Source organism: Lepisma saccharinum, chromosome 22 (genome assembly GCF_977018435.1).
Source record: "Lepisma saccharinum chromosome 22, izLepSacc3.1, whole genome shotgun sequence".
In the NCBI taxonomy this organism is placed as follows: domain Eukaryota; kingdom Metazoa; phylum Arthropoda; class Insecta; order Zygentoma; family Lepismatidae; genus Lepisma; species Lepisma saccharinum.
This window is the reverse complement of record NC_139250.1, coordinates 26,055,906-26,081,272: the sequence shown is the minus strand read 5'-3', so window position 1 is coordinate 26,081,272 and position 25,367 is coordinate 26,055,906. Positions and strand designations below refer to the sequence as shown.

At 39.3% G+C, this 25,367-nt stretch overlaps 1 protein-coding gene across 1 annotated transcript in view; it reads right to left on the bottom strand.

Moving 5' to 3' along the window:
- LOC146005031 (dipeptidase 1-like) overlaps positions 1 to 15,999 on the bottom strand; it is a 112,247-nt gene extending 96,248 nt beyond the window's left edge. The window contains exon 1 of the mRNA XM_083144170.1: positions 15,880 to 15,999. The gene's annotated coding sequence lies outside the window, so the exon portion shown is untranslated. The remainder of the gene's footprint in view (positions 1 to 15,879) is intronic.
- Positions 16,000 to 25,367: the final 9,368 nt, after the last annotated feature.

Genomic DNA, 25,367 nt, shown 5'->3' with positions numbered 1-25,367 from the left:
GTCTGATTTTCTATCATAAATAGTAACGTCATAATAACTGTGTAAAGTTGTTTCATTCTTTTTGGTTTACTCTGTAATTACAAAAAATATAATAAAAATAATAAATTATTACATGTGACGCACATATATTATTATATTATATATTTCACTAAAACTAAAAAAAACATTAATTGTTTATCATTTTTATTTTTTTAGGAGCAGTTATGTATTAATTACTAATAACTACATATTATCATAATTACCAACTAATTCTACACTAGCGTCAGTGCCTCGAATACCATGCATCCAAAGGGGGTGCCTGATAGAGCCACCAAGTAAATTTTGTCTACTATGTACGTTACATTTATGATTTTAATAATAATCGTTTATTTTAAGTGTTGAGCACAGGATGAAACCTAATACAGCACTAAGTCAAATACAAAAGTACAAAGTTACACGAATAAAATACGTAAGCTGTATAATAACATAACATAACAAGTTAGCATATTTACACTTCAAGTTACAGTTTTCAACGAGATCTATTATATCTCTGATACTAATAATTGTTTATTGTTATATAATATTGTGCAATTAACTGTGTATTGTTCTAATAATAATAATAATCATATTTATTGAAGTGATGATAACGATTAAACAACCACTATGTTATACAAAATTAAAAAACTGAATACATAATTATAAAATAAAACAGTGGATCGTACAATCTTATACATCATCATAAATTCAAATTGTAGGTTTCAACAAGATCAGCTACTAAACCTCTGGCCTTGTTTAGGCATGTGAGAATTGAGATATACCTATGGGAATATCTGGGAATTTTATAAGCTATATTATTCAAAAAGTATTCACTGTCAACTTGGAAAGTTAATATCTTCTCTACAAAATTTATCCTTTTCATTTTTCTTCTTTCTTCTAAAGAAAACATATTCAATTGTGATAACCATTCAGAGTAATGTTGGTCATAGTAATTTTTTTAAACTTTGTGCATAATAACCTGATAAAAAGTTTTTGAACTGATTCAACTTTTTGAAGGTGACTGGTTGCAGTCAGAAACCATAATTCATTTGCATATTCAAGAATAGGACGAACTATCGTTTTATGAACAAAAGTAATACAGAAATATTGAGAACACTAACAATGTATTTTTTTATAGAAATGTTCATGTAAAAATCGAAAACCTGGTGGAGGTGAGCCTGACAGCCCCCTCTCGAGTAACTAGGGTTAATAGGGGTGAAGAGACAATTGCGTGCATTGTTCTTTCATAAAATACACTCTAGCATGACTATCATAACAAACCTATCTAATCGACTGGTATTGCATTACTGGGCGCGGAAACTAACCATAGATTTCATTGTTTTATGGTGGAGAAAACTGGGATGTTTTGTGTTACAAGAGAGATTTTTGGCAAGACTTGATATAGAAAAGTGAAAATTCTTTGCTGAAGTGAAATATATCTTCTCCTTTTATATTGCCCTGGAGTTGCTTCGCTTGGAGCGACCCAAACATCCTTTAGAATGCAATTCCAGCACTAGGTGGCATTTTAGCAGCCCCCAAGGCATTGGGTTACAGCAGGAAAAAAGAGTGCGCGGGAGTTTCAGGGCAATAAAATCCGAAGCAACGTTGGGCAAAGCCATCAATCGAAGGAGCGGATCTAATCCTTTTATCTCTCCTGCAGGAGGCGCCCGCTAGGGGTCACTGCATTCCCTTCGTTTCCTGGTGTCAAACCAAATATACAGATTCGCTGGGACGTGATTGCAGAATCCGTGGGCGACCGCCGGCAAAGGCCACGGGAGGTTTATTGAAAAATTTCGTGACCTGAAGGAACCTTTTTATTTTTTGTCCGCCATTCTTGAATTTACGGGAGAAATCCTAGCTACGTTGGCGGATGAAGCAGCGATTTGTACTTGGTCCAGGGAACGTGGAAGGAATCATTGTCAACCGACTCGCATCTTTAGGAACATCTTTCATCGTGAGCAAGGGGTGAGAAGAAGTCTTAAAGCTTACAAAGAATGTACCCAGGAAACCGAACGAAGTGTGCTTAGTTTTCGACTCAGGACCACTTTGATTTAGTTTATTTTACTTCGCTTTTCTGCCACGTTTGGCTAAAGCGAAGATGAGGGTGAAAGGACAATCACACAAGTTGACAGCACAGAACACAAGGGCTCGAGATTATTATACTAGCTGTGAGCCCAGACGCCAGAGCCTCGCTAGTCTGCAAAATGCAGTGCAGGATGTATTGCGTGGAAGGGAGGTTGACACTTCGGTCTCTTAGGAAACGATCTCCCCTTACACCCCGATTCAGGATCAGGTTAACGAAGATAATGAGGTTGAGGGTTCGAGTCACGGCCTGGGTAGATTTTTTCCCTTCATTAATTTCATATAATCATTGTCAGTGTTGTGAACTAACCTAAAGGGTCCGAAAAGCAACATCAACTAAGTATCGGAAAGTAAGTACCGTTTGCAAATATCGCCGCTGTAGCACTACAGTCGCGACCGTGTGAGTTCTCGCTGACGTCCTTCATCTGTTAGTTAGCCACAGACACGCGTGGGACCAGGTCATGCTTTTTCTTCGTAGTTTTCTGAAGGTTTGAAATGTTCAAGAAAATCAATCGGCCCGCCGACTGTGAAGTCCGGTCTGTGATTTGTTTTCTCAATGCAAGAATTGTAGAATTCTTGCTTAGAGGACAGGCCACCAACAAAGATGCCTTCTGTGACACATTAATCAGGCTGCGTCGTGTAATTCAAAACAAAAGACGCGGAATGCTTAGCGAAGGCATTGTGTTGCTTCACGGCAATGCTCGTCCGCATACGGCTCAACAAACTCAAAATGTCATCACGTCATTCGGCTGGGAACAATTTGTTCATCCGCTAACAGCCCTGACTTGGCACCAAGTGACTACCATCTTTTTCTTCATCTGAAGAAGAAGTTTCTTGCTGGTCAGCGTTTCTACGAGGATCACGACGTCGAAGCAGTAGTGCATGGATGGCTTTCGTCACAGACAGGAACATTCGATGATGATGGGATACAAAAACTAGTGCCACGCTATGACAAATGCTTTAGCAATGGTGGAAACTACGTAGAAAAGTAGTTTGAGGCATGTAGAATGCAATGCAAATAAAAAAGGTACGAAACTATTTTACTTTATTTTTTACACCCTTTCGGTACTTACTTTCCGAATACGCCTCGTATATCTATATATCTACAAAGACAAGATAAATATTAACGCAAAACAATCATAATGGAGATTTTCGCGCCAAGTGTAAAAAGCCTGCACGTTTTCTAAAAGTATTGTCTTAAATGAAGGACTAACTGGAAGAAGGGCATTTTGGAGGTAAATAGAGAAAATTATATGCAGCATGCATCTCTTGCTGTAATGTGACAATATTTCACATAAGTTGTAGTCATTCATTATGTAAAAAAGTATGCGAACTGAGATTGCAAGGCATAAGTATTCATTTTGCTTTGAAGGGTTATCTTATCTTGCATGGGCATTCAGTGTTTGTTGTCAAATATGTAGTTTCCATTGTTAAACGCTTTCGTCTTGAACAATGAAGCCCCGCTTATCATTTCTATACATATTCCTTGTTCAGCATACAACTATTGAATTTGTATTATCATGTGCTCCTAGTGATTTTTAGGTTATGGATTTTTACAAGCATAAACGTGATAATTCTTAGTGAATTGATGCGAACTCTTAATAAGTGGGTTTGCATTACTAAGCGATCTTAGTTCCAACTTTCGCCACCCACTTATGCTGCCACCGCACAGTATATAAGCAGTGAAGCAAGGCCGGAAGCTCAGTTGACTGCCAGATGCGAAATTCAGAAGACTTCTTTCTCAGACATATTCCTGGCGCCCAAGACCAAAAAGAGTCCAATAGCCAAGCAATTAGAAGAACGAGGTGAAGAAGAGCATAAGATAACTTACGTACCTGGCATGCCCAATTCGAGCTTCGTGATGTCCTTAGGTCGTTGATAAGTCCAAGACTCCTTGGTACTCACACCACTACCCCCTCGCAATGAGCATTGATTGATAGATTGATTTGCTTTACTTTACTTCGCCTTTTGTGCCACTTTTGGCTAATTTGCGAAGTTGTGGATGAGCGATGATATGACGAAATTGATGAATGGACAAAAAACTCCATGCCCAGGTCGGAATTCGAACCCGAGACCTATGGCGTCGTAGCGCGATGTGCTAACCTCTCCACCACGAGGCCCGGCGCTATGAGCATTGAATTCCTGTAAATCAACTGCTCTCTCTTCTGTGTATATGTGAAATGTTGTCCGTTAGAAATATCCTCTCACCCTTCAGTTTCTCTGTTTTTCTCCTTTCCATAACTCTTTGATTCCTGCTGCAGTAACAATGCAGTCACATAGTTCTAACCCTTTGCCATTTCTTCTATCGATTGAGCAGTGTACCTGAAACTGTAGGAGGGACCTAACAAAACCTAATTAGCTTGGTCATCTGAATCTTGGTTCTCGAATGAGAACCCTTCCTAGTCTATTAAGATGTTAAAAACATAAAAAATACATTCGTAATTATATATTCGTTATTTTCTACGTGAAATATATTTCAAATCTTTCTATTAACCAGGAATTAACGCCCATTTATATTGTTAAGTTGTTTACTAGGAAAACGGATTATTTGAAAGTAAGGGTTCTTATATATATATATATATATATATATATATATATATATTATATTTTACCCGCAATATTGCATGCAACCTATTCACATAATTAGCTCTAGCAACATTAATTAACTGTTAATTTGATGAGATCAGATGGAATAAGAGCTCTTTCTAGGTGTGATCTCTGGAGTTTTTGTAGGTAAGTGTAAATCTAAGAAGATAAGGCTCCAATGAAATTGCTATTCAATTAAATTCGGCGACCAAGCTTGCAGTATTTCAAATTAAACTTTTATACCTTGTAGCAAGCAGCCTTCAGCAGTGGCGGCTGGTGGTCTGGCTCTATGGGTGTGCACTTCAGCCTCGCGTCCAGAAGTGTTATCTCCCCTCTCAAATACTCACACCAGTTTTTGTGTACATAATGATGCTAAATGTATTGGCAACCCAAGTTATGACCACCTTTCACTTAAAATGAGGCCATGGCAGTGTTATATTTCATGGATTTTTTTTAAATAAGCTTTTATTTTACAAATTTGAAATACCTCAGAGATTTTTCCGCCAATCATGAGAAGAGCGATGTTATTGTGCTATACATAATTCAGCATTCGATAACTTGACAAGATCACTCAAAACATAGAAATACCGATTTACAATTTCAATACTGTTGTCAAGTTAAAACATATTTAGTAAAAACTTCCTCTCTCGCCCAGTGATAATAGTGAGGAAGGAGAATAATAATATTGGCGAACACCAAAGAAGCCGGTCCAACTACTACATGGAATAATTCGGTTGTAATCTATCTAGCAGTTGTTTATTTCTAGTGACCGACTGACCGAACCAACATATTCAGGGGAAATCAAGAGAAGACATATTTAAAAAAATAACAAAACTCACTCAGTCCACACTGAACTGCTTCTTATCTCAATTTTTTCTTTCCCTTATCCGTATTATTACTGCAGTCGCTGCACGCTGCAACCCAACTTCCCTCCAAATATTCAACAAAGTTAAATATTACGTCTCTGCTTTCGTTATGTACAGTTTTCCATTTTACCATGAAATCAAACACTTCGCACTAAAACAGGAACGAGCTTTTGACAGTGCGGAACAATTGTGCAACTCAATAGCAGGCACGCAATGGTATAGCCTGACAAGTTAAGTCCCGATATGAGCAGATCGCTGCGGAGCACTTCCTATTACGTCATCCTCCCCACCACTCTTCTACGTACTGGTCTGGCCTTGAGACTACGAGTGGTGCCAACTCAGCAAAATTAAGCTTAAACAAATATGACAAACTATTTTTACTGTGTAGATTGTCGGTGCCGGCTCATATCAGTTTATCAGTGGTTCATTTGATTTAATCCGGTCTTTGAAAATGCGTGCGGTGCGCGGATCGTAAACTGTAGGATTACGCACGCGCGTTAAGGTTTATAACGAAGAGAAACTACTGGGCGAATTACTCCATTTTCTGAATGCGACATCGAGCAGTGGCCTGTTTTCTTTTTCAAGCCGAGTGGGGTGGGTGTTATTTTGTTTATCGTACAACAATCACTACGATAAGGCAATCTGATAACACGCTTGCCTGCGTTCTTTTTTAAAACGCTGAAATGTTCTTGCTCTTTACTCTTGGGTGAATATTTTTGAAATGCAAAAATTAAATCATGCCGGGAAAGCCCCTTAGAGGACAGGCCAGAGAAATTGTTTACAATGTTGCAACATATTTGCGAAATCAGAAGGAGTTACATAAACTTCAGTATAATGTTGTCGTGTCCACAAGCGCGGCCACGGGAGTATCTAAATGGATATTTTCTCAAGTTTTAAAATAATTGGATTGGATTGATTTGTTGTTGTAAGTCCACTTTATGCACGGTAAGGCTAATCGGGATTGGACGTACAGTTTAAAGTGGGATCCGAACCACTATGGGACTCCACCGGGAATCGAACCTGGGATCCGTTGATTACAAGGCGACGACGCTACCACTGCGCCATCGGGGAGTTCAAGTTTTAAAAGAAGGAAAAGAGTCGTTGGCGAAAGGTGAGCTGAAGTTCTGTACTCCGACAGGTAGAAAGCAGCCCAGGAAAAAGGGAATACAAATTTCGTTGAAAATCCTCAGACCATTCCACTCCCTTCAGATTGCAACACCGCGAAACAACGTCGCTGCGGAGAATGGAGTGGCGAAATGTGGTGTGAGCTGCGCAACAGCTATTTGCAGCGTCTTGTTTTTAAACTTGTCAAGTTATAGAAGATGACTGACATACCCTCCCTCCTCGCGCGTTGATAATTCGACTACAGCACCACAAGGACAGTTAATTTTGGCCAAGCCATTGCAAAGGCTTGTTTGAAACACGCGTCTTGCTTTCAGTTGCTCCCCCCCCCCCCCGCTACTCTTGTTTCTTGCCCACGCCATGCTCGGAACAGGGTGGGCAAAGATACCATAAAATTTCCCATTTCTAAAAAAAAAAAAAAATCCCAATTTGCAATGATTGCCTCGACTCCGTCACACGTTCTCGAATGGAATAGGTTTGCAACACTGCTACTAACACGCGAACCGCTGCGCTCACGAGTTCCCTAAATCCCCAGGCATAGCGCTCACGCCAGACGAGCTAATCAGCGTTCTCTACGCGAGCGTGAGTGAACAAAACTCGACTTGTGTCTGCGAGTGGGCCATGGTCCATACAGGTTGATATCACTGATCGCACGCTTCTCCACCGCCTTTCTTGGTGATGCGGCGTGGGAACATTTGATGTTTTAAAGGAGATAGAGTTCAGTGAAGAAATATAATAACTATTTGGATTACAGATTTATTTGGGTGTGCACGTGCGAATAGGCAGAAGCCGCTACTGCCTTCAGGTACTTACTTAAAGTCTGCCTGTGATGATTTAGACTTCTTTTCTGTGCGAGAAGCTAAATGTTGGAAGAAGAGAGAGAAACAGGGTGTATGGAAAATGTCTATACTTATAAAATATATGTTTTCTCATTCATTGGATCATTAGCTGCGATTTCATTTAAAACCTCCACAAATTGTAGTGGACTACGAATGTTCTGGAGTAAATAATGAACATAGTGTTTAATTGGTAATAAGTCGTAGAAACATACTAACTGTAATCAATCCAGTGAAAAGATATTAACTTTTTCCAACTTTGTTACTACACACCAAGAAAACTGACAATATATGAAAGATCACATATCCAGTTCACAATTTCCTCTTTACTTATTATGTTCATTGAAGTACTTTCACTCAACAAATAATACGAAATGAACAGACAAGACGCCATTAATATCGCAGTAGTGTAGGAATATTCAACACGTGTTCCGCAAAAACATATCATAATTGAATACCAGCAACATAAAGAATAATAAAAATAACTTTCAAAAATTTAGTACATTATTACACAACGCCTAATGAACGAGAACGAAAAATAATTGAGTTATTTCGTCAGAAAATTATTGGATATAAATTGACATTATAATAATTTATTGATAATGATTTATGAGAGTGGCGACGATTAGGGAGGGGGGCGTGGGAGCAGTTGCCCCCCACTTTTTGCTACTTTTGTTCCCGCGCTATGCTAAACCAAGAGAAACTAAACTGTCTTTGGCCCCCGTTTTGTAGCAATTTGGCCCTCCGGTTTTGGAACCCAATCGCCGCCACTGGTTTGTGATAGTTTCCAATTAGGCTATGTTAGCTGAAGTCTAGCTGAAATCTAGCTGAAATCTATACCACAATGCCATACTTTCTATGTGTTTATCGGATTATAATAACCTGAGAATAGTTATTGATTCACGACTTTCATGAAAATAATTCAATATCGGTTGTGAAGACATGAGGATATGGAAACAAGTGGTTAAGTTATTAATATTTTTAAAAAGTAGTGAGGCCACAAATTAATTGAAAATTGATTGATTGATTTAGTTTATTTTACTTCGCGTTTTGTGCCTCTTGGCTAATTTGCGAAGATGGGGATGAGTGATGAAATTGATGAATGGACATTCACAAACAACCAAGCCCGAGCGGGATTCAAAACCGGGACCCTTGGCGTCGCAGCGCGATGTGCTAACCCCTCAGCAACAGGGTCCGGCAATTGATTGAAATGTTATTGAATGACCCTGTATATGTAAATGAAATATGTAAGAAATTTAAAAGACAATAGGTTTTATTTACGTTTTTAACTGTAAATGTTTTTAAAAATGACAGACTTACAGAGTTTTATATTACAATTGTACAGTCACTGCCAACAAAAATGGGACACCTGCAAGGCGTTATGTGTGTTGCCTAACTTTACGGCGATGACTAGATTTTAATAGGAAATTTTCAATGACAAGTTCTACCTACCACCATTGCAGAGTTAGGCAACGCTCATGACGGTACGCAAGAAAGCTGATATTTCATGAACTAGGTGTCTCATACGTCCTATATTTCAATAGATATGGGTTTTAATTAGGGTGGATTGCACCTCGTTGGCAGAGGGTAAAAAAAATAGACTATAATCAGAAATTCGATTGTAGCAAACAATTTTCAACTTTATATTATTGTGTTTTAATTGCTCATTCCTTTTAATCTTTCTTATTTAATATAAATATTCAAAGTTTAATAAACATATCTTGAATATGAGTGAAAATTAGCAGTAACTATTTGACTTTATGGAAGGTACGCACTCAACGTAAATTTTGCATCTTGTATGCGTGCGTGTGTGTGTGGGTACTGTGGAGGTAAAGGTAGGGCTCCATACACTCTCGAACTCGTCCATATTGGAGGTGATGTGACTGGGAGATCCGCAGACCTTCTTTGTGCAGAGATATTGTCCAAACATTTCCACTCGAGACCACCCACTCGTGAAATGGAACCCGGATCTCCTGTGTGGCAGTCAAGCACCCTATCGACTGAGCCACTTCGACTCGATTCATATCCTAAACGGAAAGTGTTTCTTGCAAGTGGTAATTGCAATTTGCTGCAACTGTACAGTCAGAGAAAGAATTACCTGGGCCACGGGACCTAGAATTTCGTAACGTTTTAAAGCCTGTTGTTTATGCAACCCAAATAACAAAATATTCGCTTAAGTTTGTCTGGTGGATCTGTGTTCTAGGGAAGGATTGAGCATTGATAACATGAATGACATGACTCATGCCCCAGCCACAACAAACAGCTCGGTGCTACGAGGCCTCTAAAATAAAATTTCAGGAACTGGTTTCTTAACAAGAGCTACTCGTGAGGAAATATTCTTTCGAGTGATACTAGTCATTGTCAAGAAGGTTCACTGAAATGATGGTTCGCATCACAGACCACATTCCACATGCTAATTGATTAAGTCCAGTTTATGCACTGGACATGCAGATTAAAGTGGGATCCGAACCAAATGTTCCTCTACCTGGTATTGAATTCGGAAGCCTTTGATTACACATGTCGAAGACGTTACCACTACGCCATCGGAGAGGCAATTGAACGCCTTGAGAAAGAGACGAGGGAAACCATATTTGGTGTAAATTTTAAAAATAAGACAACATTTTGTGGTCACAGTTTCGAACCGTGGGAGAGGCATAGATTTTTTTTGTCCCATCGTCCATTTCACGAGTTTGTAATCATTTCTCATCGACACGATTAACACGAGTGGTAGAAGAAAAGCGAAGTAAAATAACTGAAACAGAAAAAAATGGAAAAAGCGAAAGAAATTTTATTCATAATATTCTGCAGTCACTTCAGTCGTGTTCAAGGAATGCTACCTTTAAAGAGAGCCGTGGTCTCTAACTTCTCTTTTCCCTTCCTTTGTGTTCTCGATTCGATCAGTCACGATTGGTCTAAAACTAAGTAATGCGACGTTAATTAGACAATCCAAACAACGAAACAATGCAATCAACTGCACAAAACAACATTTGAATTATTTTCGAATCGGAAAACATTTGAGATGCAGTAAAATGAAGCAAGATGCAGTAATAAAGTGGGAATTTGATACGATATAGAATTAAATCGGTGCAGATGTTCCATTTGATTGGATGTTTGTTATTTAGTGTAGCTATTATTTCACGTTTGGCTTGGTTTGATTTAGTTTGATTTGCTTTATTCTACTTCGTTTATTGGTGCCACTTTTGGCTAATTTGCGAAGATGGGGATGAGTGATGATATGATGAAATAGATGGATAGACACTCACAAACATCCATGCCCAGGCCAGGATTCGAAACAGGACCCATGGCGTTGTAGCGCGATGTGCTTACCACTCCGCCACGGGGCCGGCCCTTTCACGTTTGGCAAATAGCGTTGATGAAGATGAGTAATGAGTAATGATATGATGACATTGATTAAGGGACTCTCACCAAGAACACCCAAGCCCAAGCCGAGATTTGAACCAGGGGTCCATTTTGTCTATTTTGTGCTAACCACTCCTCCATGGACATCGGTTAGGAGTGGACATTATACCATATTTTGTGTGCGCAATTGGGATCAATCACTTTAATGACTAAGTATATTATATTATTAATATATTCATTTCATAATATCACGTCATATTATTCGGCACGAAGTAACATCGGAAACATTCAATCTTGCATTTTTGCCTTTCAACTAATTCTTCGACTTCAGGTTAATCACGTCAATAAGATAAATTATGAAACAAATTATAATGAATGCGGGATATTGACAGTTATTACGAATTACCTGACACAAGCAACATTCAGCAGACTCGGTGGGCAAGTTCATTAAGTGGTCGACATTCGATCTCGTCACCAAAGTTCCAGGGTTTGAGTACCGTCCTTCTCAAAGGTGTTTGAGTATTTCGTCATTAATTTCATGTAATGGTCACTCGTCCCAGAATTGGGAAGAAAAGTGATGTTACGTAACAAAAATAATAAAAATAAACATGATCGAAGAGTACTTATTTCATCTCTCACGTAATCTCCTACCAAACCGGGATATACGAAATATATTTATCTTCACATATGTTTTCGATTTCTATATTTAACTAGTCGAGACCGAGAACGGGAGAGCATTTAACAATTCGAGAAACCGAGAGAAGGAGACACTGTCAAGTCTTGCTTCTTTCTTGACATCTCCCTAATTGATTTGTTGTTCTGTTTGTTATTGGCAATTATTGTTATTATTCTTCGCCTGTAGGTAAACCATTACGACGACGTAAGATGAAATAAAGCATATAAAAGGGCAAAATCAAGAAAGTCATGCCTGGCCGGGATTTCAACCCAGAACCTTACTTAACGAGATTTGAAATTCTGGAGAAGGCATCCGTGTCTCGCTTGGCTTTGTATTTTCTCTACTTCTGTTATTTTATCATACACATGTAATGAAAATGTATCTGAGAAAATACGTTGCGATCCATAATTGTGTTGGTTAAATGCTACAGATGTCGACTCCAACATGGAATAAATTATTATTTTTTGTTTCGTTTGTGATTGAACATGAAATTTTCATACACTGTGACAATTTATTATTTTAGTTTTTTTGTTTTGTGCACAGATAAGCTAATCGGGACTAGAACTTCAGTTTAAAATGGGATACGCACCACTACGTGCCTCCACCGTGCATCGAACCCGGAATCCCTTGATTACAAGCCGACGACATTATCACTAAGCCATCGAGGAGGCCCCATGACAAAATGTTATTCACTCGATCTATACAATAATTTATTTTAACATTTACATTTTAGTTTTGTTCTTTCTTTTTGTTAACTACTCTTAAACGACTCTTTTGGAGTCTTCGAATTTCTTCTTGTTTCAGGAAAGAAAAAGATGCATGCAGGCTGTATAACCCCCGCCCCGTGCAAATAGATAGAAAGCTCACTCTCGAAAACTAATTTATAAATAACGTAACCATTAGGAAACTATCCGAAAGGTAACTGATATAACTGCAGATGAAAAAATACTTACAGACTCTAACGAAATATCTATTCTTGTATAAGCTCATAGGCAACAAATATCTGGTGAGTCATTCACTCTTGCTAACTATGAGCAAAGGTCACTGAACCAGAGGGTGGCAAACAGGCGTCTGCTCTACGAAACTAGGGTTAGCAGACGAGGCCACGTGTTCCTATTATCAATGACGTACGAAACAAGGAGGAACAGAACTTTTATATCAAACTAGACGTGTGTTTTGGTCCCGTCATTGCATGTAGAACACTTTCTCGTCTTGGCCTAGAAGGCCTACCTAAAGGCTTCTCTGCAAGAAGAATACCTTACCATTGAGTGGAGGAAAAGTGTGTGTGCATGTGTGTCGCGGTCCTTCAACTTTCGTATTCTTCTTCATTTCAGAACGCATCCTGTATCGTCTACTTAATCCAATCTATCCTTTGTAGGTTTTAGGTTCTGTTTCTGTTCGGTAATTTCACATTATCTTTCAGCTTATGTTATTCGCGACGAAGCTTCTGGATTCGATAATCTGGACAATAACGGGATTGTGTTGGTTCGTTGATTTGGTGTATTAAGTCATTTTATGCACAGTAAGGCTAATCGGGAATGTATCTACAGTTTAAAGTGGGATCCGAACCACTATGTGCCTACACATTACTTTGCTACTAGATATTTGCATGCTAAGATGTAGGAAGTGCTACATTTTCAGTGTGTAGAATTGAGAGTTATTTATGATACAAAAAATCGGACAATGGAGTAGTGAGTAGTGGGAAAAGGATCACCTCCCATGTTTGATTTATACCCCTGCCCCCCCCCCCATTCCCACACATACACAGACAGAACATCGCCCGTGGTTTATATAACGAATTATAACATGGATGAATTGTGTCAAGAATTGGAGCCTATTCACATCCCTACGGAACTTGGAAGAAAGTCCACGAATAGATTAGAAAGTTCTGTTCCGACAAATCGGGACGTATAGTAAATGAAGAAGCAAAGTGCTACCTTGTGCTTTGCACCAAGCCATGAAGGCGTGTAGGGGGTTCGGAGTTATGGCCTCACACTTTCTTGTTACGGCCGAAGATGGGGATAATGTGATCAGCACCACGCCCCTGTCCGTCTTTACCCCCCCCTCCCGAGTTTCCTACAGGTACCTACTTTATACGACGCCGGGTGGGCGCCGGAGCCAGTTGAACAGGTGGACAAAATTCCAATTCTCCCTAGTCGGGGATCGAACTCAGATTTCTCGCATGGTGATCAAACGCCATAACGACCGAGCTAACGCGGAACATATAGTAAAGTAGCCTATGTAATTAAGGCAAGAATAGTTTTAGCGTTTCGTTCAAAGTTTTTAGGCGAGTCATTTTCGGAGATATAACGTGTAGCTATTGTCACTTCTGCGGCCTGGCTTGAGAAAAGGCGATTTTCTGACGAACAACATTCCACCTGACAAGTCACGTGACTTTCCTGAATTTCCTGTGCCTGTAGGCTATTGCATGATAGACGAGTTGCTCTTGAGACAGACAGAATCACCCGATTACCTAAAGGTGCAATGTGTGTTGTCTACCCTTCCGGCATTATTTACTGCCATTAAAGTCTTATGGGGAAGAACTTTTTTTTCACCACTGTACAGTCACCGGCAATATAAATGGGACACCTATATCCTGAAATACTTGTTTCTCTGCAAGGCGTCATGTGTGTTGCCTAACTCTAAGGGGATAAGTGGATTTTAATAGAAATTTTCAATGGTAACTTCTACCACTATTTCAAATTACATAAACGGAATGCGTTTCCCTCGCTACATATGACCATCGATTTTACTACAACATTCGACAAAGTTTGATCTGTTTGATTTTTGTTATTTAGCGTTGCATATCTGCCACTTTTGGCTTATCGTGACGATGAAGATGATATGATTAAATTCATGACATGACACTTACAAAGAATACTACACCCAGGCTGGGATTCGAACCCGGGACACATGTCGTAGCGCGCTTTGCTAACCAATCCGACATGAAGGCCGGCTTGAATAAGTTTTGAGTTTCAACCAGGGTTGTTACTGGTCCAGGACTCTATAAATTCTACGTAATAAGTTCTATTGGATTCCGTTGCAGGACCGGAACTTTTTTTTTCTCGCACAATTTAAATTCGGTCCAAGTTGCGTATTGTTTCATTGAAAATAGGTTCCTAGACTGTATTTTAATTGATCCGGGGAAAAGGTTCCTGGACCGAATTTAAATTCATCCAGAAGAAAAGATCATATATCACAACAGAGATGGGCAGTGCTGCTACAACCAAGTGAAGAAACGCGCGCGAGAGAATGGGGCTGCATGGAGAGGGGCAACGTTTGTGTTTCACCCAATTCTACCTTGTACCTTAGATTCTCGAGACAGTCAGTACCTGGATTCGTCTTTCATGCTCACAAGTGGATAATTGTTTATCGCCAGGTCCGTATTCGATCAAAGTTGCGTATTGTTTCATTTCAGTACGGACAACTGATTCGGTAAAAGAAAGGTTCCTGGACCGAATTTAAATTGATTCTGGAATAAAGGTTCCTGGACCGAATTTAAATTGATTCTGGAATAAAGGTTCCTGGACCGAATTTAAATTGGTTCGGTAAAAAATGTTCCCGGACCGTAATTAAATTCATTCGAAAAAAAGGTTCCTGGACCGGATTTAAATTCATTCAGAAAAAAAAGATTCCTGTACCGTATTTAAATTGATCGGGAAAAAAAATCCTGGAGCGAATTGAAATACTATAGAGATAAAAAGGTTTTTTACGGTCCAAAACTCATTTACGCTTGCTGATTTTCTCTCCTGGACCGGAATTGAATTTATTTAAAATTCCTGGACCTTTAACAACCCTGGTTTTAATAACCTAACTTTCCCCAAAGTAACAAACAGTGGCGGCGATTAAAGTGTGTGGGGGTGGGAAGTTCCCCCCAAATTTTTACCACTTTTACCTACGCACTACGGCCTATTAATGCTAAGACTTGCCTACGAAGGAAAGTAATATGTCCTTGCCCCACAGTTTTGGCAGCCAATCGCCGCTGGAAACAAATATCAACATACGAGTTTGCATACTAAGTATGATAATACCAGCTTTTCCGTAGGATGTAACTTTAAGACAAAAATGACCAATCAAGTCAACTAGACCCTGTCCAAGTAATATCTGGAGCAGGCGAACGAATACAAGACTGCGCAAGTAGTGACGCGAGACGGTTACACCAATAAACACGTGAGAGGGAATGGAATTGCATGGAGGGGGAAAGCAACTGCAGTTAGCAGCCTTCACAGCAGCGTGTGCTGCTTCGATTTCTTTTTCTCTAACGCGCCTTGCTCTAGAGATATCTGAGACAGAGTATAATGAATTGAACGAACAAAAGCACATTGCACATACTTACCTACGACAGCGTTTCTTGTTGCGCGTATCGCAAACACAGCACTAATCAGAGTCTGTCAGACAACACACGTGACTTTCGCAAGACGATCCCCATGCTGTCTGCCCGCTCGGAGCCATGCGTTCTTGCACGAAACCTCTCGAAGTCTGTACTCGTTGCAAAACCAACCCAGTCAAGGTAGAACGGAAGAAAACAGGCTACGGCGAGCATGTGCAAGCGAATTTCGACCTTCAGATCCGCGAAGGCGCAGCTGAAACAAGGCTAAACTCGCTTGCAACCGCCTCGTGAAGCATTACGCGAACTTGAATCACAAAGGTGAGATTTTTCATTACCGAGCTTGGAGGAGCTAGCCGGCAACTCCAGAGCAAAATTGGTGCCTTTGTTTTTGTCTCAGCCACTTCCCAGCGTGCCCCGCGGCAATCAACTGAGCCTAATGTTTTGATCAACGGACAGAGGGAGCAACAAGCGCCCCTTTTTTGTTTCACAGGAAATTACTCTTCCCTGTCACCCTTCCCGCAGAAAGAATAAAACATAGAGCTTCACTATTGGAGATCGATGTTTTGTGTACCCGAAGCGTGACCTTAAGGCTTATCCTTCGTCTCTTAGCCTTTCGCTGCTTTTTCCCAACTCGAAACTTCAGCACAGAAAAGAATAATCATCTTCCGGAATATGGAAAAGGCTTTATCACCAAAATTACGTCATTGTTCTTTAGAACAGTGATTATAAAAGCAGTTATAAGTTCTAAAATATTAACGGAAGCAGAGTCGCCAACATTGGGTGGGCTCAAACACTTGAGTTATAAGTTCACAAATAATTTTCTCAAATTCTTTCTTCAACAATGAATTTTAACCAACTAATTAACTCTCTAGCCTTCTTAAACCCGAAAGTTTATGGCTGTAGCAACACAAGCCTTCCATGTGTCCCTGGGCAAGATCAATCCAATGTTTTCCATCCTTGAATAGAATGAAATGAAATGAAACAATGAATTCTAACTTTAAAAAATCTATTATTTACTGCTTTCAATAAGTACTCAATCACAAATCACGATAACAAATATGTAATATTATTATTATGCATAATAATAGCAAGGTAAATTATTGGAAGGGCTCGGACCCCATGTAAGTTGCCGCCACTGAACGGAAGGGCTGTTATAATTAACAAATTAAAACATAAGAGGTAAGATGCGTCTGAAAACAAATCAACGGATGCTGGGTAATGCATTAATAGAGACTTAGAATTTAAAACACTCTATTCAGATTTGAATTCAGTAGTTAAGGGGTGCCTCATTACCCTTTTTGGTTATCCTTGAATAATTTACCCCAGGTAAAGAAAGGTAGAGTACCCTGTCCACCGTATCATGAAGGTACAGGGGGAATATGGGGATAGACCCACACATTACCGACCTAAGTCATTTTTTTGGAAGTGACGTGATCAGCACCACGCCCCAACCCCCTTTACCTTTCCCCAGGGTTGTCCACAGGTACCCATTTATTCGAGACTGTGTGAACTCCAGAGCCGCTTCACGCAGGGACAGAATTGGAAAAATTCCGACCTTAGATCCTTCCGCCCCGTGAATCGAACCCGGGTCTCTCGCGTTTATATTTCAATACGTTTGTAGTCATAGAAATGTACCTAAACGAACCCAGAATTCACAGTTTTCACCCCGTGAATACTTCTAGAAAAATATTATCAAAATCTGAGGCTAGGAATTTGTAAAAGCATGATTTATTGGACAAACTGGCTCACACAGAACTACAGAAAATAAACACCACATTACACCTATATCTTACAATCTTCATTGCCATGTAGTTACGCGTAAAATATTAATTATTATGTATTCTCACTGCTACTACTCTACTTTGTAATAATTTGCAATTGTTAACATATACCCTTGATTTTTCGATCGCTCAATATACATACTTTAAGTATATTAACGACGAGGAAACGAATTTATATGTAAATACATATTTTGGTATGATGCTTAAATCAGTTATATTTTGTATTATATTTTCGATTCATGGCATGTAAACTCGTAAAATTCAGTTTTTATTTTCCATATTTGTACATATATTAGGTTTTGGCTCATATTCTACATATTTTAATTATTTGTACATGTTCTTTCATATTTTAGAACATTTCTCAACATATACTCCATAGTGTGCAATAACTGCATGTCCCGGTGTGACCGAAAGCGTTGGGTGAATTTCTTGCGAATGACTGACAAATTTTACAGTCCCATTACTTCTTGCGATATTGAACTCAGTTTTAGTCAATATAAATATATGTTAAGAGACAACAGAAGGAAATTCACGTTCGAACACTTAGAACAAAATTTTGTTATTCATTGTTTTGGAAGCAGAAAATGAAAACACATTTTGTGTTGTTTTCCAATTAAGCGTGATGTATTTTATGTCGCTCGTGTAGTGTCTTATATTATTATGTAGGTAAATATTTACCATTTTAAGTCCATATCTAACTCCATATTTTCGTGAATTTAACTAAATATGTACAGTAAAACTTCTCAATAATGGACAGGCCTGAGGGGAAAATAAATGTCTGTTATTAGGAAGTGCCTGCTATTCAGGAAAAAAGTGAAATATGTTACACAATAGGATAAGCATATTACTGTACGTACTTTACGAACATAATGTGTTTTCCCCTACATTCAAGGAACAAAATACTGTACTACATACGGTGAATTTAAATTTAGTAAAGTATTCCTACATACATTACAAATTTCAAAAAATAGAATACAGTACACGTAGTATAATCCTTTGTTAAATTACTGCATTTAAAATGACACACTTCTCATGATAACCACAAAGAATAGTGTCTACTGTCACTTTGAAAAGAGATACGTTCGGTGTAACATGAAAGAATGCGCTATAGTTGGAAATACTGGCTATTGTTGTGTCGAATTACAGGAATTGCTGTGGCCGACCTCCGTGGCGGAATGGTTAGCAGAGCGCGCTACAAATTCATAGGTTCCGGGTTCGAGTCACCGGTAAGGCATGGGTATTTGTGTTTGTCCAAATGATAAGAAAATGAGAAAATGTAAGAATTGAAAAGTGTAAAAGTGAGAAAAAGTGTGAATCGTGGGAGATACCTCCGTGTAGGGGGTGTTCCCTTTTTTTAAAAAAAAAAGTGGTTAGCACATCGCGCTGCGACGCCAGGGGTCCCGGGTTCGAATCTCCCTCGGGCTTGGTTGTTTGTGAATGTCCAATCATCAATTTCATCATTTCATCACTCATCCCCATCTTCGCAAATTAGCCAAGAGGCACAAAACGCGAAGTAAAATAAACAAAATCAATCAATCAATCAATCCAGGAATTGCGACCGTTTTCTTTCAGGTTGTCCGTTATTAAGAAGTTTTATTTGCGTTGGGAGGTAGTTTTCAGTGTCCGCGTCCGTTATTAAGAATGTCCGTTATTGAGAAGTAATATTGTCATTAAGCCTTGTATTTCTGCCAGGGAATTTAAAAATGTCCGTAATTTAGAGGTGACCGCTATACAGAGTTGTCCCCTAGAAGACGTTTTACTCTATTTACATATTTATCACATTTTTACTACATATAAATCAGATCTCTGTTAATGACTCTAAAATTCTCACCCCAATCTTGAGAAAATAAACAATACTAAAAAATTACAAATTCTGCTATCTTCTAGTGAATATTTTGTCTCCGTAGTGAAATGGTAACAATGTTAGATTTCTTAATTTGCAGTCTACTGGCCTGCTGTGAATATACGGCGTTTCTTGTTTACGAAATATAAATACTGTATCTTCCTTATGTGGAGAGAGAGATCCCAGTATCGCACAATGTACGCAAGTAAACTGTTGTCTTCCAACGAAGCGGTAAACAGTTACTTGTTCGTTTACAATGGAAATGAGAAGAAATTCTGTGTGCTTAGCTGTGCAAACTTAATGATCCAGTCACACTCTTAGTTAGTTAATTATGTTCGAGATTTGCAAGTTTAATGAGAACAGCTAAGTGGATTCTTGTTACCAACACAAATTTCGTCCTCAGGGCGATGTAGAAACCCCTTTCCTCCCCCGGGTCTCCAGCCATGCAAAACTTAATGAAAACGCCACCAGGGGTGGATTTCTGACCAGTCTTAAGGCTGGTAATAATCACCAGGAAATGAAATGGAGATCCCGATGTTCCGAAAGTTACTTTGTAAAATTCAATCAATTGAAGTTTCTTGGCTGAGAAAATTACCGAGTAAGAGTTATTAGGATATTTTGGAAATAATGTCCTGATATACAAATTAGAACACACAACGCTCCTCTGCACGAATTTTAAAAATATTCTTGCAGATGCTTTCTTATCAAATATATTTCAATCTGGATTATGTAGGAAGATGTGATGGGGATCATCAAATGCATGTTTGCCGACCTCTGTGGCGGAGTGGTTAGCACAGCGCTCTACGACACCATGGATCCTGGGTTCGAAGTCTGGCCTGGTCGTTATTTGTGAATGCCCCTTCATCAATTTCATCAAATCACTCGTCCACTTCTTTATTAACGAAAAGTGACAGAAATGCGAAGTAAAATATACCAAATCAAATGGAAAGAAAGTAACGCGAATCTTCTATATATATGTAAACGGATGTATGTGTGTATATGTGTGTATTTCTTTGTTCAGCAATAACTCTCGAACGCCCGGAGCGATTTCAACTAAACTTGGTACACATATCACTTGCAATGTCGAAAGAAATACTGTGGGGGTAAGACACCCCCGGCACCCACAGGGATGGGGGTGGGAAGGGGACATAAAATAGCATTCTGTTGCGTGGCATTTTCGTGTCACATCCTGCAAGTTATGCTTCCTGCAACACAGCACGACGAAGTTTGTTGCCTACACAGAAGGTGCGATATTGCTATCCTCGAGCAATTTCAACACACATCACTTATAATCTGTAAAGAAATACTGTGAGGGCAAGACACCCCTGGCACCCCTAGATGTGGGGGTGGGAAGGAGGTGACGTAAAAATAATCGAAAGCAACCGATATTAGTGTGGAATCCATTGTTTTCGGGGTCACTAAGATGAATAGTGACACTCCCAATGCCATTCAACTCCATATTCATTTTACACTATAGTTACAATTAATTATTTTCATGTCTAATAAAAGATTGGGATAAATAAATACCCGGGCAACGCCGGACAATCAGCTAGTATCTTATATAGGTGCCATATTCCTTATATTGTGCATTGTCAGTTAATGTTAGTGCATACATTACTAAAAAATTATTCCCAATAAGTTCCATGAATATAAGCTGGAATATCTTTACATTTTCTGGATCTCAGATTTCCGAAAAACTACGAACTTAGATAGCGCCGAGTAAAAATTTGAAAGATGGAATTCAGATTCGCGTGGTTGCTTTGCCGCGTCCACCGAGATGAAAGATGGAGAAGGAAATTACATTTTAATGTTCGTTTGAAAGCTGGAAAGTGCGAGGGATTATCATATGAAAAGTAACCCCGCGAGAGAAAGGTTTCAATAGAAGCCCCGGTACGGAAGGAAGAAGGGGTTCTCTCCCTCTGGCGGGAATATTTTCATGCCGGAGAACACTTGAAACGGAAAGTTTGTAGTATTTTGAATTGGTTCGGATCTCGGTCCTCATTCAAAGTTGTGGAGGAGCGAAAACTTTTCTCTCCCGATCGAGGGAAGAAGTGTGAAAGTTTTCTTTGAGGTTTCCTGCTTTCTACGTAAATCTACACCCTCTAAAAAAAAATGTGCGAAATCTCCAAATGACTGGACAAGTGAATATAAGGCAATCAGCAGTTGAAGCAAACACGATCATTCAACCCTTACTTCAAGCGAAATGAAAAGTTTTGACAGGCAAGCAAAGGCAATATTGACTGACCTGTTCATTTCCAATTTAATAACTGGTTAATCTCAATTAGCAAGTTAACCATGGAAACTTTTTTTAACTTATTTTTTAAATTTGAACTTAAAAGTTATTTGTATTATTTGTGTCTTTACTGTACTATATACGCAAGCAAACTCAATTTTTGTTTTCCTAAAGTAATGCTCATAATTTCGGTCCCATATACTCTGTCCCACTTATCTCTGGAGGAAACCCGCGCATGGTGGCAGAGAAGGGGGAAAATCGAGTGGGCAGAGCGAAGCAATACACGCTGCTGGGAAGGCTGGTAACTGCAGTCGATTTCCCCCTCCACGCAATCCTGATCCTGTGACGTGTTATTGGTGGAGCCTGCTTGCGACTTGTGTTGTGTGGATTTCTTACTGGGTGCACGAAACCACAAATGTCACCTTTCGGTTAGCATATGCCTTGCTAAAAGGGTTCCCCCAGTGGGCAATGGACAGCTTACGCCGAATTGTATCTTAACGTTTCTTTTATATGACTCTTTTATGCTTAATATGTGCATTTATACCGATGCAACACCGTCCAGCGTAGCCGCTGTGTTCCCACATGGTGAAGCTTTATTTGCTCTTGGGATGAGAACTTTCCAAAATTCTATATTAAGTTTTTAGGTGTATTAGTTTCAGCCAATGGCTGACGACGCTTCGGTCACGTGAGTGCTCCGGACAGAGTTTAATTTTAAGTCACCAGATAGGACAATACATTTTCTTCTTGTCTATGTTTATGTTAAGGTTATTTTATTTATACAAAATAGGTAAAATTATATTGATTTCAGTTCAAAGAATTGAAGAGGCTACAAAAAATAATTATAAATACAGTAAAGCCTCGTTAATCCGAACCTCGATAAACCGGACTTCGCTTAATCCGGACAGGCGAAAGGCAGAATGCAAGGTTTTATATGTGGCTAGAAGTCAACAATCGCATTCGTCATATTGCTCCGTAACGGATAAAAATACGTACATCCAACGTCCATGCGAGAACTTCCAAAAGAGGCCGTCAACCACTGATGAAATTCTGTTTTACAGTACAGACTTTGTACTGTACTGTATAGTGTATTTAAACGTGTTTTGTTGCTATAAACGGAATTTAGGTTATTTAAGTTAATCCGGACTTTCGTTAAACCGGTCAACTTATCACTCCCGTTAGTCCAGATTAATGAGGTTTTACTGTACAAACAAATGGGAGGACTTTTTGGCAGTAAAATAAGACAAGGATCCTATAATACATTTGTTTAGAACAGGCCTCAACAAGTGACAAACATGGCTAGCAAAGAGAGATAATTCAAACTTGCCCCCTTCAAGTACCACCCTGATCTTTGGTAATTTGAATCGAATCTGTCTGCATAAAGCATTATGCCTGCTCTCCGACAGAATCTTAATAAACACTTAAATCATCTTAGTTTTGAATTTTGGTTTTAAGTCTAATCTGAACTGGATGTACAGTTTAAAGTGGTATCTGAACTAAAGTGTGTCTTCAGCGAGTATCGAACCCAGGACCCCTTGATTAGAGGGCGATAACGTAACCACTATGCCATCGGGGATGTCGTAATCTTCGTTTTCATATGAGCCACTTTTATGAACACTTGATTCATAGTCCTCCTTATCACCACTTATATACTCAAGGCCACTAAATAAACTATTTAACAATTTCCTTGTCATTCAAGTTCGTTACAATGAAAAGTTGACAATAACAAAAGCATGACTGATAAAAAATACACTCACCACATCTGAGCTCATAGTAAATTACTTAACGACGATATAAAACTGAACGTTAACAATTTCTTTGTCATTCAAGTTCGTTACAATGAAAAGTTGACAATAACAAAAGCATGATTGATAAAAAATACACTCACCACATCTGAGCTCATAGTAAATTACTTAACGACGATAAAAAACTGAACGTTAACAATTTCTTTGTCATTCAAGTTCGTTACAAAGAAAAGTTGACATTAACAAAAGCATGATTGATAAAAATACACTCACCACATCTGAGCTCATAGTAAATTACTTAACGACGATAAAAAACTGAGCGAATTGTCTCTACCCTGACTGGCAGTCCAGGAAGGAATTTACGTAGAACTGCCACACTTGGCTAAACAGTGAAGGAAAAATTACCTCTGGTCCCAGATGTGACAGTTACAGGGTAAAAAATAATGTTCGCACACCGACACTTCCATCTCGGTACAGCCTTCATTACGGAAGCATCGTATACTCAAGATCAGCATTCAACCCTTGAGCGTTGAGATATCCTATGAAATGAAGTTAGGAACAGAAACAATATTTGGACTTATCGTTTTTTATTCATATAATACCTGTGGTGCGCAAATTATGCATAGGCTATGCTTTTCTGTACTCCATTAATCATGAAATTATGTTCTGTTTTTTTGCCCGACCCTGTGGCCGAGTGGCAGTTCGCTGCCAGCACTGGCACGCGGTGCATCGTCTCTACGTGCGGTCCGTGTTGAGCATTTACGTGCAAGCGAGTGAAATTCCGATAAGTCTACCTTCCGTGTTCTGAACCATGTCTGTACGGCGCGTGAATACTGTGAAATTGGACTTCACGAATGTGCGACAAAAACCGACATCGATACAACTGCATCGGTGGATACAGCAGAATTTGTCACTAACAGAAGATGAAGTGCTTAGTATTGAAATCGATCAATATCGTAAGTGTGTGTTTATAAAGTTAATATCGCGAGTGTTAGGCGAGCAGATATTATTAAGATCGGGAGGCACATTAGTATACACTGATGACAATGGAGAGCATGAGGTAAAACTGGAATGGGCGGATCAAAATAGTGTAATTGTGAACGTACACGTAGTTCCTATGGAACTTCCAATGGACGTTCTACAACAGACACTGACAACATATGGTGATGTGAAATATGTTGACGATGAAAAATACACGGATGAACATATATACTCTACGCGTACCGGTACAAAGCGAATTCGCATGACGCTTAAAAAACCAATTCCATCGTACATCACTATCAAAGGTGATCGATATTGGGTAACGTACTATGGTCAAAAGATTACGTGCAGGATATGTGAATCTACAGAACATCTCTCAAATTGTTGCGATAAGCGTAGAAAACCAGGAAGAAGGACAGCCTCCACATATGCGGAAGCCACCCACCGATCACCAATCAATATTGATGCAGCAGAACAACCACTGCCATACCAGCCTACAAGTTTTCAATTACCCAAGACAACCCTGGACATAGAAATGAAATAATTCCCAAAGGAACTGTATGTAAAGGAACCCGAAGGTGCCGCACAGACGCCACTGGATCCTCCGACGAACAAAGTTTCATCAGAGAGAGCAGCAAAGGAAACTTCCCATTTGTTAACAACAGAAAGTCAAAATTCGACATGGGCCGCAGAAGTTGAACGCGAGGAACTTTCGAGTAACTACCAGGTCACGCCTGAAGCCCCGATTCGTGATAAGATGGTCCCTCCCCTACCCGTGAACAGCTGTGTATCGGAAGGTGAAAAGAGCCAGGCAGGTCATGAGCTTTTCCTGCCAGGCGCTTCCTCGTCCACAACGACCTTGAAACTAGCAGAAGGAAACGTGAGTGAACAACATGACCAACCTACAATTGTTC